The following is a 16,448-nucleotide window of genomic DNA, read 5'->3' as shown; positions in this document are numbered from 1 at the left end:
CAAACTTGATCAAAACCATGACGAATTTCTAGACATTTAACCGAACCATGTCATAACTTAACCAAACCATAGCAATTTCGATAGTTTGCTTATCCTGCGTTAGTTTCTTGAAAACAACAATTCCAATGTAGATCGTTTGACTAACAATGCAAATTAAAACATCTTATTTGCTTTTTATTTGCTCGTATGAATAGAACTGAGGCAATCGTTCGGGGAAGTAACTTAACACAACCATGTTCATCTTAACCAAACTATGACAAAATCACTGTACTAAAGGCTTCTCGATATGACGAGGTTACTATCCGTGCTAAGTGTCAAGTTTAATCAAATAGGAAGAATTTCACATCAAATACTTATATATTAAAAGTTACATAACATTATAGACACTCTAATTATTATATCTTTTTATACAGAAACTTTTATACAAGAATTAGTTATTTTCTACAATTACATTTACTTAGTTTTATGTGAAATATCAAAATTTATTTCTTTAAATATTTTACCTCAATTTACCATCATTATACATCGGTAAAACTTGGCGAAAAAATGCATTTTATGTTTTAATGAACATCTTAAGATGATAAGTCATTATTTGCGAATTTTCCCTTTACGGAATTATATATATATGAATGCATTCAAATTAAAATACAAGCCACATCCAATTTATTAAAATAGTTTAAAAAAAACAAAGCGTACTAAATACAAATTTTCACTATTATGGAAACAGTGATTGAATGTGAACTAACATCCTTAAAAAAATCCGTACGGTTACAGTACTGAAAAAAAAATCCGTACTGTTACAGCACTGAAAAAAATTAGGACAGTCACAGTGCTGAAAAAATCAGTACTAACTGATATAGGTATAAGATTCAGCAGTACTGAATTTACCAAAAGTACAACATTACAATTTTATCATGTAGCCGTTCAGTACTGATTTACAAGAGGGACAAAAAGTACAAGAACAGTGTGAGTGAATTCTTGGTAGTGTACAGGTCCCAATATGGGTATAACATCTTACAAAAAATCCAACATACATTCTGACGGTCAATCATATGCACAGTAGTTAAACAATTATTACTAACGTGTTTACACAGGTCAACGTAAGTCAACATTTCGATGTTGCATATCAAGATTGATTGATTGAATGGTGATTGCCTTACGCCGCATCAGCACAAAAAGGCTATATCGCGGCGAGAGCTTTTTGAAATAATTTAACAAAAGACCCTTTTTAAAATTCAGACAAAAAGGACTTTCAATTAACTAAAACTTTACTTTAAAACGAAATTACTTATTTACCAATTAAATTCACCAATAATTAGATAAAGAGATAAACTTTTAAAATAATTTTACAAAAATACAACATATCAATATTTTCACGGCTATCCTTCGGTATATCGAGAGATCGTGAAAGAATATGTAACGGTGGTCAAGCATTGCGATTGGATAACGAAAAGATCTGGGATCGTGAGGGCGTATGACATTTGCGCCGATTTTATAAATTTTCAATCTTTCATTTGCGCCGATTTGGTTGTTTCATTTTCGCCGATTCAATAATTTCAAGTTCCATTTGCTCCTTTTTGCATTTTAGTGCTGTGCTTTTTTCATGGCGTAAAGAGGTTTTATTGTCTTTTGATTTTTTAAAGGCTGTAAATAGATTTTTATATCATTTGATATTTTATTGCTATACTCGGTTATTTTAGTGGATGTAAACAGAGTGCTTTTATCCTTAAAATTGACTTGTTTTGCTCTAAATCCTACTTCCACCTCCCCATTATGGGCAGGGGGCAACAGTTATATGCATTTTTTAATTGATAATTCATAACATATGTATAACTGGCTAGCGGAAGAGGTTTATAATGATAAATAAAAATAGTTTTTACCTGTAATTTACTTGTAAAACAATCGGCGCAAATGAAAGAAATAATAGGCGCAAGTGAAAGAAAAAAACGGCGCAAGGGTAATGCAGATCGGCGCAAATGCAAAACGCCAGATCAGGGCGTGAAAGTAATTAAATACAATTCAACTCCAAAATCAATGAAATTACCCGTCATATTATCAAAACGCGAAAAAAAACAGAAAAGAAGAAAAAAGTATGTCAAAATGGTTCAACTTCCTGAATAATACGGTGCACTAAGGTTAACATACAATGCAGAACTTGGAAAAAAACCACAATAGGTGACACATAACCCTATGCAAATCATTAAAGAAAACACGTTTTGAAGCTAATTCCAATAAATCATGATATATTTGAAACAAAATTGTGTGTGCCAAATGACATTGAACCATCATAGCCCATCATTTGATTCTCCAACAAAAAGTGAATCGGAAAAAGTCATGGAAGTCCAGTCTTTTGCTGTACCAATTACAGTGATAAATTTTCTATTATCATTACAAACAATTTGAATGCTTCAATGATTTTTGAAATGAAAATTCACGATCACAAAAAAAGTGGTACCGATCTTTCACGATCATAAATATCAGATTTATATAAATATTCCAATTTTTCCCGTTTTTCTGATTAAGCTACTACAAAATAATTTTAAGAGCCATTTGCTACATAATATAGAACGACATTGTTCAATGAATCATAGTGATTTAGTCATTCTTATGATGTGGATATTAGCCTTGTAATACCCTATGTTATCCATAACTTCTGTCACATATTTAGATGTATATAATAAAATGATATTAATATGACTATGGTATGCATTATCTTTCTTTACGATTTGCGACAGATAAAATTTGAAATAAAAGACGATCTGCAAAGTATTCAATCTGCATTGCATAAACCATCATGTTCTGTATAACAAGCCTAGATGAAGCCGACGAGGGGGCATTACTCAACTAATAGAAGATATATCTCTATATAACCGAGTAATGCTCAGCTCTAGACATAGTGTAGACGGTAATTCCCACGATGTCAAAGATACATGAGTTCAAATCCAACTGAGGGAGGATACAAAATTACCAAAACAAATTTGCAGATCTGACATTGTTTGGTCTTAATTTCAGACGAAGTATAGGTAATTTGTGGCGTAAGGCCCGCATAAACATAGGTTATCCGATGGAGAAAGTCTTTCATAAAGTTGAAACTTTTAAAGCTTTCGTTAGTCAAATAAGACCGTTCCTCGTTAGGCTTCATCTTGGGTTGTAACACAGTTTATCGAGTATTATGGCATGAAGATGGAATACCTCATAACGGGAACAACGATAGAGTTATCTTTCTTGATATACTGATTTTAAATCTTTTATTAGAGAATATGTTTTTAATCTATGGAAAAATGAATGAAATAAAACCAAATATATGCAAACCTTTAAACAATTTTATATGCAGGAAAGGTCAGTGTGTTATTTTTCGATGCCATATCGGTCAAACGAGAATAACACACGAGTTTCTTTTAAAAAATGAAATTCAACCACAGTGTATACCTTGCGATTGCAAAATGATCATGAAAAAATAAGTAACGATGGTCAAGTATTGCGATGGGATCGTAAAAGATCTGGTATAGGATCGTGAAGGAAATATTATCGAGAAAACACATACAAGGTCAACCACTTATTAGATTCATTATGTTTTAAACTTGTAATCTGGCTTTTGGGGAACACATAAAAATCTATATTATATAACTGTGTTAGTGATAAACATGTTTTCAAGTAATGAGGTTCTATTCACAATCACCTTGGTATTGCTCCATTGTAACAATATGCTGCTAACAAGTCTTGTTTAATCGACAGCTGTTTCTAATATAGTGCGCAATCTTCCAAGGATTCAAGTGAATGTGTGATTTAACAGAGTTTTGTGCATCTTGTGCACACTTGAAGTATCTATACTACTAAAATAACGAGGTTCAGTTTCTTAGCCAGCATGACGTAAAAACGACGAATCGAAGAATTCAACTTTATATAAAACTAATATAGGACAATGGTGTTGTTTAAAATTTAATCATTCCAGGCCTTTTGTTTTTTTACAAATAATTAATATTACCAATAATTAACTAATTCCGGGTTGAATCCGACACCGATACCCATAATATATGTCACATGTAGTTTCCGGTTGTAGTTACCTGCTACCTTCTGTAAATCCCACCTCTACCATGAGAACCTGGAATTCTTCCAATAGTTGTTTTATAACTATGTTACACTATAGTACACTATCTAACAAGTCTGTTTTCTTCCACCTCAATACCGCTATCAATTTTGGTTAAAAAGTAAAAAAATGAATTAGTTTATAGTAAGTTTATTGTAGTAAGAAAAACAGGACGGGTTCAAACAGAAAGATTTTGAAAGCAGAGAAAACTGCAGAGGCGGATTAAGGGGGGGGGGGGGGGCAGGGCCTGTCCCCCCCCCCTTTTGTGGGAAAAATTTGGTTGACAATATAGGGAATCACTGGAGCGGGCCCCCTCTTAGGCAGTCAGTGGGCCACACTTATTACAATTTCTGGATCCGCCACTGAACTGCACTTTACAATCAGCATGACTATCAGATAATAATACGGATACTAAATATCCAGGCTAAATATAAGGCATAGGTAATTTAATTCAGTCCTGGAGGCGATGTCGCGGATGTGTACTAGTGACATATTGAATATTAGCTATAATATCCTAACATGGGAAAATGTATAATATAATAATTTTTTTTCAGCAGATTCACCTTATTTATATTTATACCGTATATCGGATTATTTTTTCAATGGGTTTTGTTCGCTGCCAGTGTTTTATTGTTAGTGTTTGCGGCCTTGAACAAATTACCTTGAATTCAAACAGACAGTGAAATGTTTGCGTAGGCACTGCATTTTGCTGTGAAACGCCAACCGCGAACATAGCAAGCATAGCGACATTTTTTTATAACCGATAAAAGAATGGTCGTCTTCTTGGAAGCAGTTTTCAAGCCCTTTTCAAACTCTTAAGTTAATTCACGAAAAAATAAACTTTATTTTGATATAACAATTTCTGTGTCAATGACAACGAAAAACATTGGAAATTTGCTTTTTTATTTTCCCTGATTATTATATTATGTACTTAAAAATAGGTTATATACATGTATCGAAAAGAAAATAGAAATACACACGTCATGTAATGACTTAAATGAAAAATAATAAGATATTAAAACAGGTTGCAATTAAAAATCGTAGGACGACTAAAAACAAACAACATAGTATAAACAAAATAAAAACAAAAGGGAAATATTGTAAACATTTTACACTTTTCCAGTCACTTTTAGTAGGAACTCAAGTTATCTGAGCTTTTTGTTACCATATTAAGCTTTCTAAATAAAAACAACCTGACAGTAACAGACGTCATTTTTACATCGGATGACCGTGAGGGCATTCCGGTGTATTGTTGCCACTATCATTTCTACCCACGTGACTTTCCTTTTTGACTGATAACCGAACGCAAAATAACATTCCTTATCGCTTGTTATATATCAATTTAATCAATAAATATTCATGAAAATAATTTTTAAGAACATAGATAAATGATATGAAAATGTTTTGTCGTGAGAAATATATATATCAATAACAAATCAAGAATACCGAAAATTTGTGTTAACGCATGGGGAAGAATATCTCAAGAACGTTTTGCGGGAAAATATGAATGCCTACTCAAATCCAATCTATTAGAAAAATCGAATTATTACAGAAGAGTGTCCACCATGCACTTGAGCTGCATTATTATTAGAATAGTAGAATAGAATGATATACAAATGGATGAAAACTATATATAGATATAGGAAGATGTGGTATGAGTGCCAATGAGACAACTCTCCATCCAAGTTACAATTTATAAAGGTAAACCATTATATACATGATATACATGTAACTGTTATATACAAATATAAATATAATATATAACAACAAACCACAGTATACTGATTTGTATTACTACAATATAATAGTTATAACGGTGAGGTTGAATTCCCTGTCATTTATTCATCATCCACACACGAACTTGTCTCAGAAAAAAATATATATATGTACCTTAACCTCACTTTCAGGTACAGAGATGTGATTTTTTTTTCTGAGACAAGTGCTTGAACTTGCGGTCATCCGATGTTCAGTACTTCAGTACTTTGATTAAAACTGTAACTCGAACTCGACACTTTATAACAATAATTTACCTTTCCTATCCTATCCTACAACTACAAAAAAAAACATAATAGAAATAATATTTTTTGACTATTCAATTGACCAAAGTGCTTCGGGACTAACATGATTTATAGCTAGTGTTTCTAAAATTCCACGTAAACGAATGACGAAATTATTAAAAACCTAAGAATCTAACTCCCTTAGGCAAAGCCGACCTAAAATAGATTTGGCCTTTCTTTTATATCCCTTTTTGTCAACTTTTCTAGTTTTTATACATTCCAGGCTTTGAGCTTTCCTGGTGAATGTTTATCCCGAAAAGTGCTTCGGACGCACAAAATATAAACAAAAAAAGTGATATTTTCGTACATTGAATGATTGCATATTTCTTATGTTCAAAAACTTGACTGTGTCTTTATACTTTGACAACGCCTATCATATACATGTGTCTAAATATATAACGGTAAATACTTAAATGAATTTCAAATAATGATAGTTTAAGTGATGAACATTGGACATGAAAGTAAAGATTGGTGTTTTTATATTACATAATTATTAAATTTAGTATTAGATCACGAACATGCGAGATTAATTCGGGTGAGACATGCATCGATTGAACTTCTTTGTGATTTGGGAAACAAAAAAAGCGAAAAAAGTTAAAATGATAAAGAAAACTATTAAGTCGCAAAAGTTGGGCATAGTTATACTTTCAATTAATATATAAAACTGTCAATTTGACTGTTGTAAACGTGTGGTCTCACGAAGTGACGGCGAGTTTCTGACAGGTCTACAATATCCCTGACAGATCCTTTAATATGTCCTTTCTATTTAAACGGAATTACCCAGACTAATTGGTTTGCCTGTTTGAATTGTTTTACACTAGTCATTTTGGGGCCCTTTATAGCTTGCTGTTCGGTGTGAGTCAAGGCTCCGTGTTGAAGGCCGTACTTTGACCTATAATTGTTTACTTTTTACACATTGTGACTTGGATTGAGAGTTGTCTCATTGGCACTCATACCACATCGTCTTATTTCTAATTCAGTTTATTTCACGAACTCCAAACATTGATACTATTATGGATTTGTACAAAATTGGGAATATTTTTTTTAATCTATATTCAAAAAACAAATAAATGAAAAATTTGTAACATTTTTGTCAAAGGTAACACGTTTTCAACAACATTGTCTCTCATATAATCGAATGACATTTGTCTTTGGCTATATAACATCTGCCATATCTGTAGGCAATGCAACATATGATCAATATATTAAAAATATTATATTTCCCCGATACCTAATGCCTGCTTTGTACATAAAGCAATTAATTATTACTGTTGCCTTTCAGCAAGTTTCTAAAGCAGTATAAATAAAATTCAAATTTTCTACTTAGCCAAACCGGCATTCTACATTATCAGACATCATGATGAAATTTTCTGTAATTTTCTGTATTTTTATAATAGTAATAGGTTTTCACGAGTCTTTACAATGCTCATGTGATTGGGGATTCTTCGAACTCGAAGGTGAAAGCATCCATAACTCCATCTGTCATAACAGACAATGTATGTATACCTTATTTTATTCAATTATGGTTACTTATTTATTAAAGCATGACTGTGGCATCAACTTAATCATTAAGCTTGGTTTCTATTTTCAAAATCAACTCTTGTATTGTAAAGAAAAATGTTCTCACATTATTATATTTAATCGACTTTGTTATTTTGTGTTTGAATTATATTTACTTTTTTTTAAATCACGAATACATTTTTTTTTCTGGAAAAGAGTTATTTGCACGATCGACACAAGTGTGCTTTCGTCATCATAAACATTTTTCGACGGGAAATGTGTTTTTTGTGATATGCACAAAAGCCTATCAATTGCCCTAAAATAGATTCATCTCCGGCGTTTAGAAAGGAAGTATCAAAATGAACTGACCGCCTCGGGTGCGGGAAGTCGTGGGTTTGAACCCCGGCCGGGTCAACCCAAAGATTTAAAAATTGGTATTTGCTGCTTCTCCGGTAAGCACACAGCATTTAGGAGTAAGAGCAAAGACTGGTCGTCTCGGAGTCGAATAATGTGTCCGGGTAGGGTGACATGTCTTCCTGCGGAATGTTACCTTGTGAACTAGCAGGTAAAAATTATGGTTCAGCGTGTTGGATAAGTGCAAAGCTGGATTTATTTTCATACATTATCATATTCTAGACATGAATATGCACTTAATTTGCCACCGGACGTTAAACAGCCATGCATCCTTCAAAACGAACTGAAATAATATTAATGTTATTTAGGGAAATAGATTTAGTATATAGAATTAAACTATATTGTTATTTCAGATATATTGTTTAAGGCAAATAAAAAAACAGTAATACCAGGACCTAGTGGTCATAACGAGATTGATGGAAATGTTCGGTTTACTGTTACTTTACTGAAAATGTATACGGTATGTACAATTTTATTATAATTTTAATACTGAAATAATAATTGGAAATCTTATATAAAAAAAGAGACGGAAGATACCAATAGAACATTCAAAACTCATAAGTCAAAGATGCACTGACAACGCCATAGCAAAAACAAAGAAAGATGACGAGAAGACAGACAAGACCACAAAACACTGCATAGAAAACTAACATCTGAGCATTACGAGCCCCGTCAAAAACTGGTGGTGATCTCGTGTGCTCCGTAAGCAGGCTCTTCTATACTAAGTCATGTTACTCATGTATAATAGCCAAATTTTATCCAAAATGTTCAATAAAGGAAAGTCTTGGTCCCGGCCGCAGAGAGAGTCTTTTTTTGATATATTTGTTCCCATAAGGCGTAAATCATATCTAAAAAATGCTGATTAAAATTTTTTTTTATAAAAGCTTGTAAATCATTATTGAAAGAAATTAACATCGTTTTTAATTTAAGTTCTAATTTACTCATCTTCTTTTCTGAATAAAAGGTAATTTTAAAATACAACTGTAAAATTTTGTTACATAATGCGTAGTGTTAACCTTTTTATTTTATTCTGATTTCATTTATCTACTTGGATTTCTGTTCGCAAATAATAATGTCATTTAATTTTGGGATATTTAGGAATTTTTAATTTAAAAAGTCTACGACATTAATTAAATTAGACGTTTCTTCTTTTTTGCTATATCAGAAATACAGTTTTGTAATAGCAAACATTCGTAATTGCGTGCTTATTGGACATTGGGTGATAAATATTATTATTTGATCTAGTTTTTTCATGAATGTCATATTCTTCAACATATACATGCATAATATCTGTGTTTAGAGCTTAAAGAATCATAACCATTTGTCAGGGTGAAAAATTATTGTTTTTAACCAGTAAAAGGATAAGTTATATTAGTTGAAAAATATAAGAATAAGAAGATGTGGTATGATTCTCCATCAGAGACCAATGACGTAGACGGTTATCGGCTGTAATAGGTCACCGTATGGTCATCAACAATGTGCAATAGCAAGCTGTAAAATGCCCAAAAATGACAAATGTAAAACAATTCAAACAAGAATAATTATGAACGGCTTGAATTATGTAAAACTCAATAAATGAAAAATAAATAGGATAAATAGGAACCAACGACAACCACTGAATTACAGGCTCCTGACATGGGACAGGCACATACAGACAGCAACCAACGGCAACCACTGAATTACAGGCTCCTGACATGGGACAGGCACATACAGACAGCAACCAACGACAACCACTGAATTACAGGCTCCTGACATGGGACAGGCACATACAGACAGCAACCAACGACAACCACTGAATTACAGGCTCCTGACATGGGACAGGCACATACAGACAGCAACCAACGACAACCACTGAATTACAGGCTCCTGACATGGGACAGGCACATACAGACAGCAACCAACGACAACCACTGAATTACAGGCTCCTGACATGGGACAGGCACATACAGAATGTGGCGGGGTTAAATATGTTAAACATGTAAACAAAAATATACTTTTGTATTGATGGTAACTGTTGACTACAAATAGATATTAAAGTGAGAGTAGTATATTTTGCCAATTAAGTACAAACCAGATCTTTAAAACAATGTGTTAGAATATTTCATGAAAAAAATCCATTAACAAGATGTAAAGCCTCTTTTACAGTTCTGTTCCAATACAGTAATGAGCACATGAGAAAATTAAATTAACGTGTATGAACAGTTACATTGAAAAAGAAATACATGTACATGTATCTTAAAGTCACATTAAGATTTGTCATAGATTGTTTGATTGATTGATTTATCGATTGTCCTTGCTTTACGTTAAGTATCAAATATACAATGCATATTCAGGACTCGAACAAATAAACAATAAATCGAAAAGGTACGCTCTGCAAAGTGGGTTGACCGAAATGAAGCCGGTAAATTTGTACAGCCACTGGAGAAATAATATATGGTTGATGGGGGAAGAAATTTTGAATCAGGCTACCTACGGACCCGTCAAAGAGTTATAGCGAAGTTATTTAACATGCATAGAGCATGGAAATATTCATATAAAAGACATCGGATTTACGTCCTAATTCCGAAGGGACGTGGCTGCGTATTTATACATCCCACTTAGACAACCACCGGCGCTATTTATTGTGAGTTTTGATGCCGTATGGCAGAAGACAAAGTTACCACATTTTTATAACCAGTACATTTTTTGGTGCCGTTAAAAGTTGTGTATATCATAAATGATGTGTATATCGACTAAATTATGTCGCCTTTACATGTAAATTGTGATTTACACCAAACTAAAATGATTTTGTTTTCCGTAGGATGGTCGTGTAGACAATTTTGCCGGTGGAAGAACTGCTTTTTTGAATGCTCCTTTGCCTGGATCATTATGCTCATACATTGATTTTCAACTTGGAAAGAAATACTATTTAAATGGTAAGTTTACACTTCTATTTCTGAAATGTATAGTGTATACTGTATAGTTGATTTGTTAAGAAGAACTTGCAATGTTTTACATCTGGTTTGATTTTCTACTGCATTATAAGTAAAATTAACGTAATATCGATCATATACTCTTAACAAGCCTTTTTAATTGCATCAAAAACAAAAGTAATAGTTAAATTGTCGGTATTCCTTGATTCCAGCTTTGATTCTGAGATTAAAATGTTGGTGGTAAACCAGCCAATAAAGATATTTCTTTTAATTAAGTTGAAGAAACACTACATGTGTCGTAATGAAAACACTCATATTGAACAGATAATCAGTGGCAAGTTAAGGACCGACGTGAAACCGAAGCTCAGTTAGTATACGGGAAATGACCAACCGGTCTTTAAACCGCCATTTGGCCTAAAATGATATAAATTACGTTTAAATTATTGTTAATTGTTAAAGTAAAATTGATGATATTTCCATGTAAACGGACTGAGAAGAATGATCTCAAATTAAAAACTTTACAAACTTCACAAATTTAAAGGATAGCATAATTTTATGTATTACATTTATTCAGCAAATTGGGATAATTAAAAAAAAATGAATCTTACTTCCATCCATTGATTTCCAAAATATGAAGGTATAAAGATTAAAGCAAAGAAATTTAGCATCTTTCACTGGCTAATATATAATATAGTAATCCATTTATTTTCAGTTAACCATGCAACTAAGGATTCCAAAAGCTTTAACTTCAATGGATGCCATTATTCAAAAAGTGTGCAAAGCATAACGAATGTGGAACGTCGTATTATTACAGGAGAGTTGGATTGTGCACCAAGGGAAACGATGTTGTCATAATTTACATTGGAACTCAATCAATAAAAAATCAAATATGTTATTACTTAGTCGACATAAATCAATACCGATGATAGAAGTATAAATTTTTTACCAGTTCATGCACATTGTTTCTCATTCGTGCCAATCCGATGAGTCAAGCCATTTCCAACAAATTTTACAGTTTTTTCATATGTTGTGATATTACATCACTATCCCCGACTCATTCTATATGTCCCGGGGGCCGTGTCCAAAGTCAAGAGCCTTTGATTGAGTTTTTGTCGTTGGTTGTCTTTTATATTTGTTTATTTGTTTATTTCTTAAATCAGTCCGTTGGTTTTATCGTTTGAATTGTTTCACATTTTACTTGTCGGGGTCTTTTATAGCTGACTATACGGTATTGGTTTTGCTCATTGTTGAAGGCTGTATTGTTACTTATAGTCGCTCAAATCCACATCATTTGGTCTCTGTACGATGGTTGTCTCATTGGCAATAACACAGCGTTTCCTATCCTTATACAGAGTGTTATTTCTCTCATGATTTCTGATAAACTAGCTTTATGTATTCCATGCAGTTCAACTTCGTACTGTATTTGGCGTTTTAACTTTTGATGAGTCTTTTGTAGACGGAACGAATGTCTGGCGTACAAAATGATAAGCCTGGTATCTTTGTTGAGATTTTTTTCAAATAAAATTTACATGTTTAAATACAATCCTTGATCATCGCCTTTCCCCCAAGGCTTTATCATTCTGATAGACTCTTCACAAAGTTCTGTAGCAACGATTTGTGATGTCAAAGGAATTGCGACGACTTATAAATTTTAAACCAGAACCAAAAATACAACTTCATAATGTGTTTGACTTGGCGATATCAATATATCACGATACGGTTCTAAACATTTAAAGAAATTTTTGGAACAAGAACTTCGATAAACAGTTTTTATCTTATTTTATTAAAAATTTAGATGTTATAGTCAGATTCAACGGTAACAATTTTACTGCATCAGCTGCACATTTCGACAATCACCGTTAATGTTAGCTATACCAGAAATAATGAAAAAAATCTAGCGTTATCCTTTTACTTCATGTTCTGCTATAAAGTTGATATCCTCTCACGAAATAATTTAAAGTTGTGACTATCCCATCGAGCTTGAAATAGAAAATACCATAGACACAGTCAAGTCTGCATTATATCTTGACTAACATCTAGACATTGACAATGAGGGTCAGCTGAGACATAAACTTTTAATTACGCCAATTTTAATGATTATATTTAATATGTCGCTTGTCTTTTGGAAATAAGGGCAAACTTTGGCAGTTTTATGGATTTATAACGGCATTGTGTGCCATGAGCCAGAGTTTTCGTTGGCATTTCTAAGTTATAGTAGATTTTCAGTTCTGTGAGCCGCGCATGTATCTCACCGTCAAGTATGAATACAGCGTCGCACTAGCACTTCGGCATTATTAACCGACCGCGTGCAAGGGCTGTATAGCCAGTCAAGGTCGTTAAAAACTTCCATTTGTACTTCGGCATATCGTATCTGGCTGTCAAGCTAAACAGAACGTCTAAATAAACAAACCTTCGAGTCAACAAATCTATCTAGGTACAGGATGCATTTCGATTCAAAGCCATTTTTACCGTAAGCTATATGATAGCAATTTAAGTTCTTATATTTTAAGCTAAAATTAATCTTTCGGAATATTGAACCAAAGCCTTACTCATAGACTTTCAGGAACCAAATACCATTTTACAAATATTCCCGCTTACGCAGGTCTTCGACAGGAAGTTGCTTCATATTAGACAAAATGCGGAACCAGTTATATGTATACAATTTCTAATTATTATAGTAGCTTTCGGCAAATATGACAATTATTAAAGATGTGTAGATACGATATCCCACCACGTTGACTGACAAACTTATATATTCGTAATTTCATGAAATAAGTATATTTCATTTTCTCATTATTGAATTAATATGAATCGATTGATATGATAAAGTCTTTCAAATATATATATTAAGTGACATATGGGGTTCGGAAGGCCAGCATCTTACTCTTTTAATTGTACTAACTATGTTATTGCTGTTATATGAGTTATTGAGATAAACACATACTGGACAAGAATAAAAGTCATTCTTTTACGCTGGATTAATTTATATATGACTATGCTGGGGTCAACCAACTACACTTAAAACAATACTATCTAGAGGAACACTATCGACAATCAAACACTTAAATAAAAGTACACACGACCCCTACTCGCCCGCCTGTAACAATACTAAACCTGTGTCGATCTTTCGACAAGTTCCTCAAATTAAATTTCCACGCGGGGACGATCGATTGATTGATGGTTGCCAAGGAGAGGAGAAATGGTATGTAAGACAGTGAGACGAGTAACAAACTAAACATACTCATCCACATAATCATGACTAGCCCTTACCAAGTGCGAATCGGAATAAAATGATTCATGTTCAATGCAATATGAAAAAAATTTATCGCAAGTCGAAAAATTGATTTACATAGATCATTATAATTTTTTTTGTTGAATTGAGAAAATAGCATGGAACATAATTAATAATGTCTCGTTGTACTTGGTAAGGCTTGACAATAAACATCTGGAGTAGGGTCCCAGTTATAAAGTTACTTAATCCACAATCTTGTAAATGAATGAAGATGAAAATTATGTAGAAATGTTTAAATTTGTAGTATATTCACAAGATCAATAAAATGATCCTTTTAATACTCATTACAGTATTGTTCTCTTAAATGCCCGTCATGACCCATTGAGAATTCAATATGAACCCATGAAGGGGCTACTAGTATGAGAAAGAAATTTGGCAGCCAAATATAGGGAATAAAAAAATCTGCCCTTCAATTATGATAAAATTGCATTGAAGTAATGGAGGGAATAATTGGGTCCTGTTCCATATGGAAATCAAATGCAGTGATTAATACAACTTAAGTTTGTGTAAATCACAGTAGGTATAGTGTCCGGTTGGGATTGTGTTTTTTGTTTCGAGTGAATCGCTCCGCTAAATAGACTAAAATCCGTAATAGAGCAGGTAACGATGAAATTGTAGGTGAGATGTTTTCGTCATGTCCTGTATTTTTCGCACCAATTTTAAAAACATTGTTCAACTCGATATTTGCTATCGGAATATATCCAAAATATTGGACTGAATCCTAGTTATTTCTGTTCCTCAAAGTGGCGATCTTATGGATCCGATCAATCATAGACCTATAATACTAGTTAGCATCCTTTTTAAGTTGGTCACTTGTATTCTAACTGACCGTGTGTTTTAGTGGTCTCAGGACGAAAATCATATAATAGACAATCAATTTTGATTCCAGCCAGGACGTTCGACTATTGACGCAATATTTACTCTGCATGGAATTATTTCGCATACTCTTCAGCATAAATCAAAATTGTGGTTTTGTAGACTTCCGAAGGGCGCTTGATAAGGTTGACAGAAGAATTGTGATATAATATAAACTTCTCAAATCTGGACTTAGCAGTAAATTCGTATCAATGGTCAATTCTATTTATTCATCTGTGTGTTTACGTGTGCGGTCTAGTGGAGTACTATCATATGCCTGATAACCATCTTGGTGTGAAACAAGGCGAACCCTTATCTCCCTTATTTTTTTTTTTATAAATGACATTATTCAAGATATCTCCACTGATGTAGACGAAGATGTCATATCTTTTAATGGAACTCTTATTTATCTAATTCTTTTTGCTGGCGATACCGTTTTATTTGGAAAAACACCGACTGTTCTGCAACATTTATTTGATAAACGTTTACGTTACTGCAATAAATGGAATATATTGATAAAACCAAAGTAGTGGTATTTAGAAATGGATGTCGATCAGAAGACAATCGTTTTATTCTATAATAACTATATGAACTGCAAGTTATTAATTCATATTTGTACCTTGGTATATTATTACTTGCATACTCAAAAACGTTTAGCACAACAATTAAGGATCTAGAGCCATGTCATCTTTTATGAACTCTCTTAAACAATTCTATGTTACTCCAGAAGAACAGTTGTTTCTTTTCGACAGTATGGTTGGATCCGTCTTGGGCTATGCATAAGAATTACATCTTCGCTAGTCAAGGGTAACATTTGTGATTACAATGCTGCGCCATCTAACGGTAGACAAAAGTCACGCCCATTCCGACTACATCATTCTTGACTAATGGCAGCACTTGAACTCTATTCAGTTTAGAGGCGTAAAAATGGATGTGTCTAGTGTTTACAAATATCGTGAAGCCGGAACCGAAAATATACGTTGAAATTCCAACATTTGCACAAGAAAAAAACCAGGAACTATAATTAGTTGATTAAGAACTTTAAAATTGTCATTACATATCGTCGTATGTTTGGGGTTAAAGACTTGTCGCACAATCAGCACGTGGCAATTGTTTAATTAAACATTTTCTACATTTACACGTGATCATTGATTGAATGCAGCAAGATACAACTGCGACCAATGAAAATCATTACCTCGTGTATCCGAAATTCTATCTTAACCCACCAAGGGTGGAGAGAAGGGGACTAGATCGTAGCCCTTTGCTAGCGAAGATGAAGAAATATGGGGTTTCCAACGTGTTGGAGATATCGGACTTTTCATAACCTTTTT

General features: G+C 33.1%; 1 long non-coding RNA gene across 1 annotated transcript; it reads left to right on the top strand.

The window, feature by feature from the left end:
- Positions 1-7,483: 7,483 nt before the first annotated feature.
- Positions 7,484-11,923, top strand: LOC127730374 (uncharacterized). Its single transcript, XR_007995060.1, has 4 exons — positions 7,484-7,640; positions 8,412-8,518; positions 10,859-10,973; positions 11,683-11,923. It is a non-coding gene; the product is annotated as an uncharacterized LOC127730374 (long non-coding RNA).
- The last annotated feature ends 4,525 nt before the right edge of the window (positions 11,924-16,448 follow it).

The sequence above is a fragment of the Mytilus californianus genome, unplaced genomic scaffold (genome assembly GCF_021869535.1).
Source record: "Mytilus californianus isolate M0D057914Y unplaced genomic scaffold, xbMytCali1.0.p SCAF_2, whole genome shotgun sequence".
NCBI classification, from domain to species: Eukaryota; Metazoa; Mollusca; class Bivalvia; order Mytilida; family Mytilidae; genus Mytilus; species Mytilus californianus.
The sequence above is the reverse complement of the archived record's forward strand: the minus strand, read 5'-3'. Positions and strand labels throughout refer to the sequence as shown.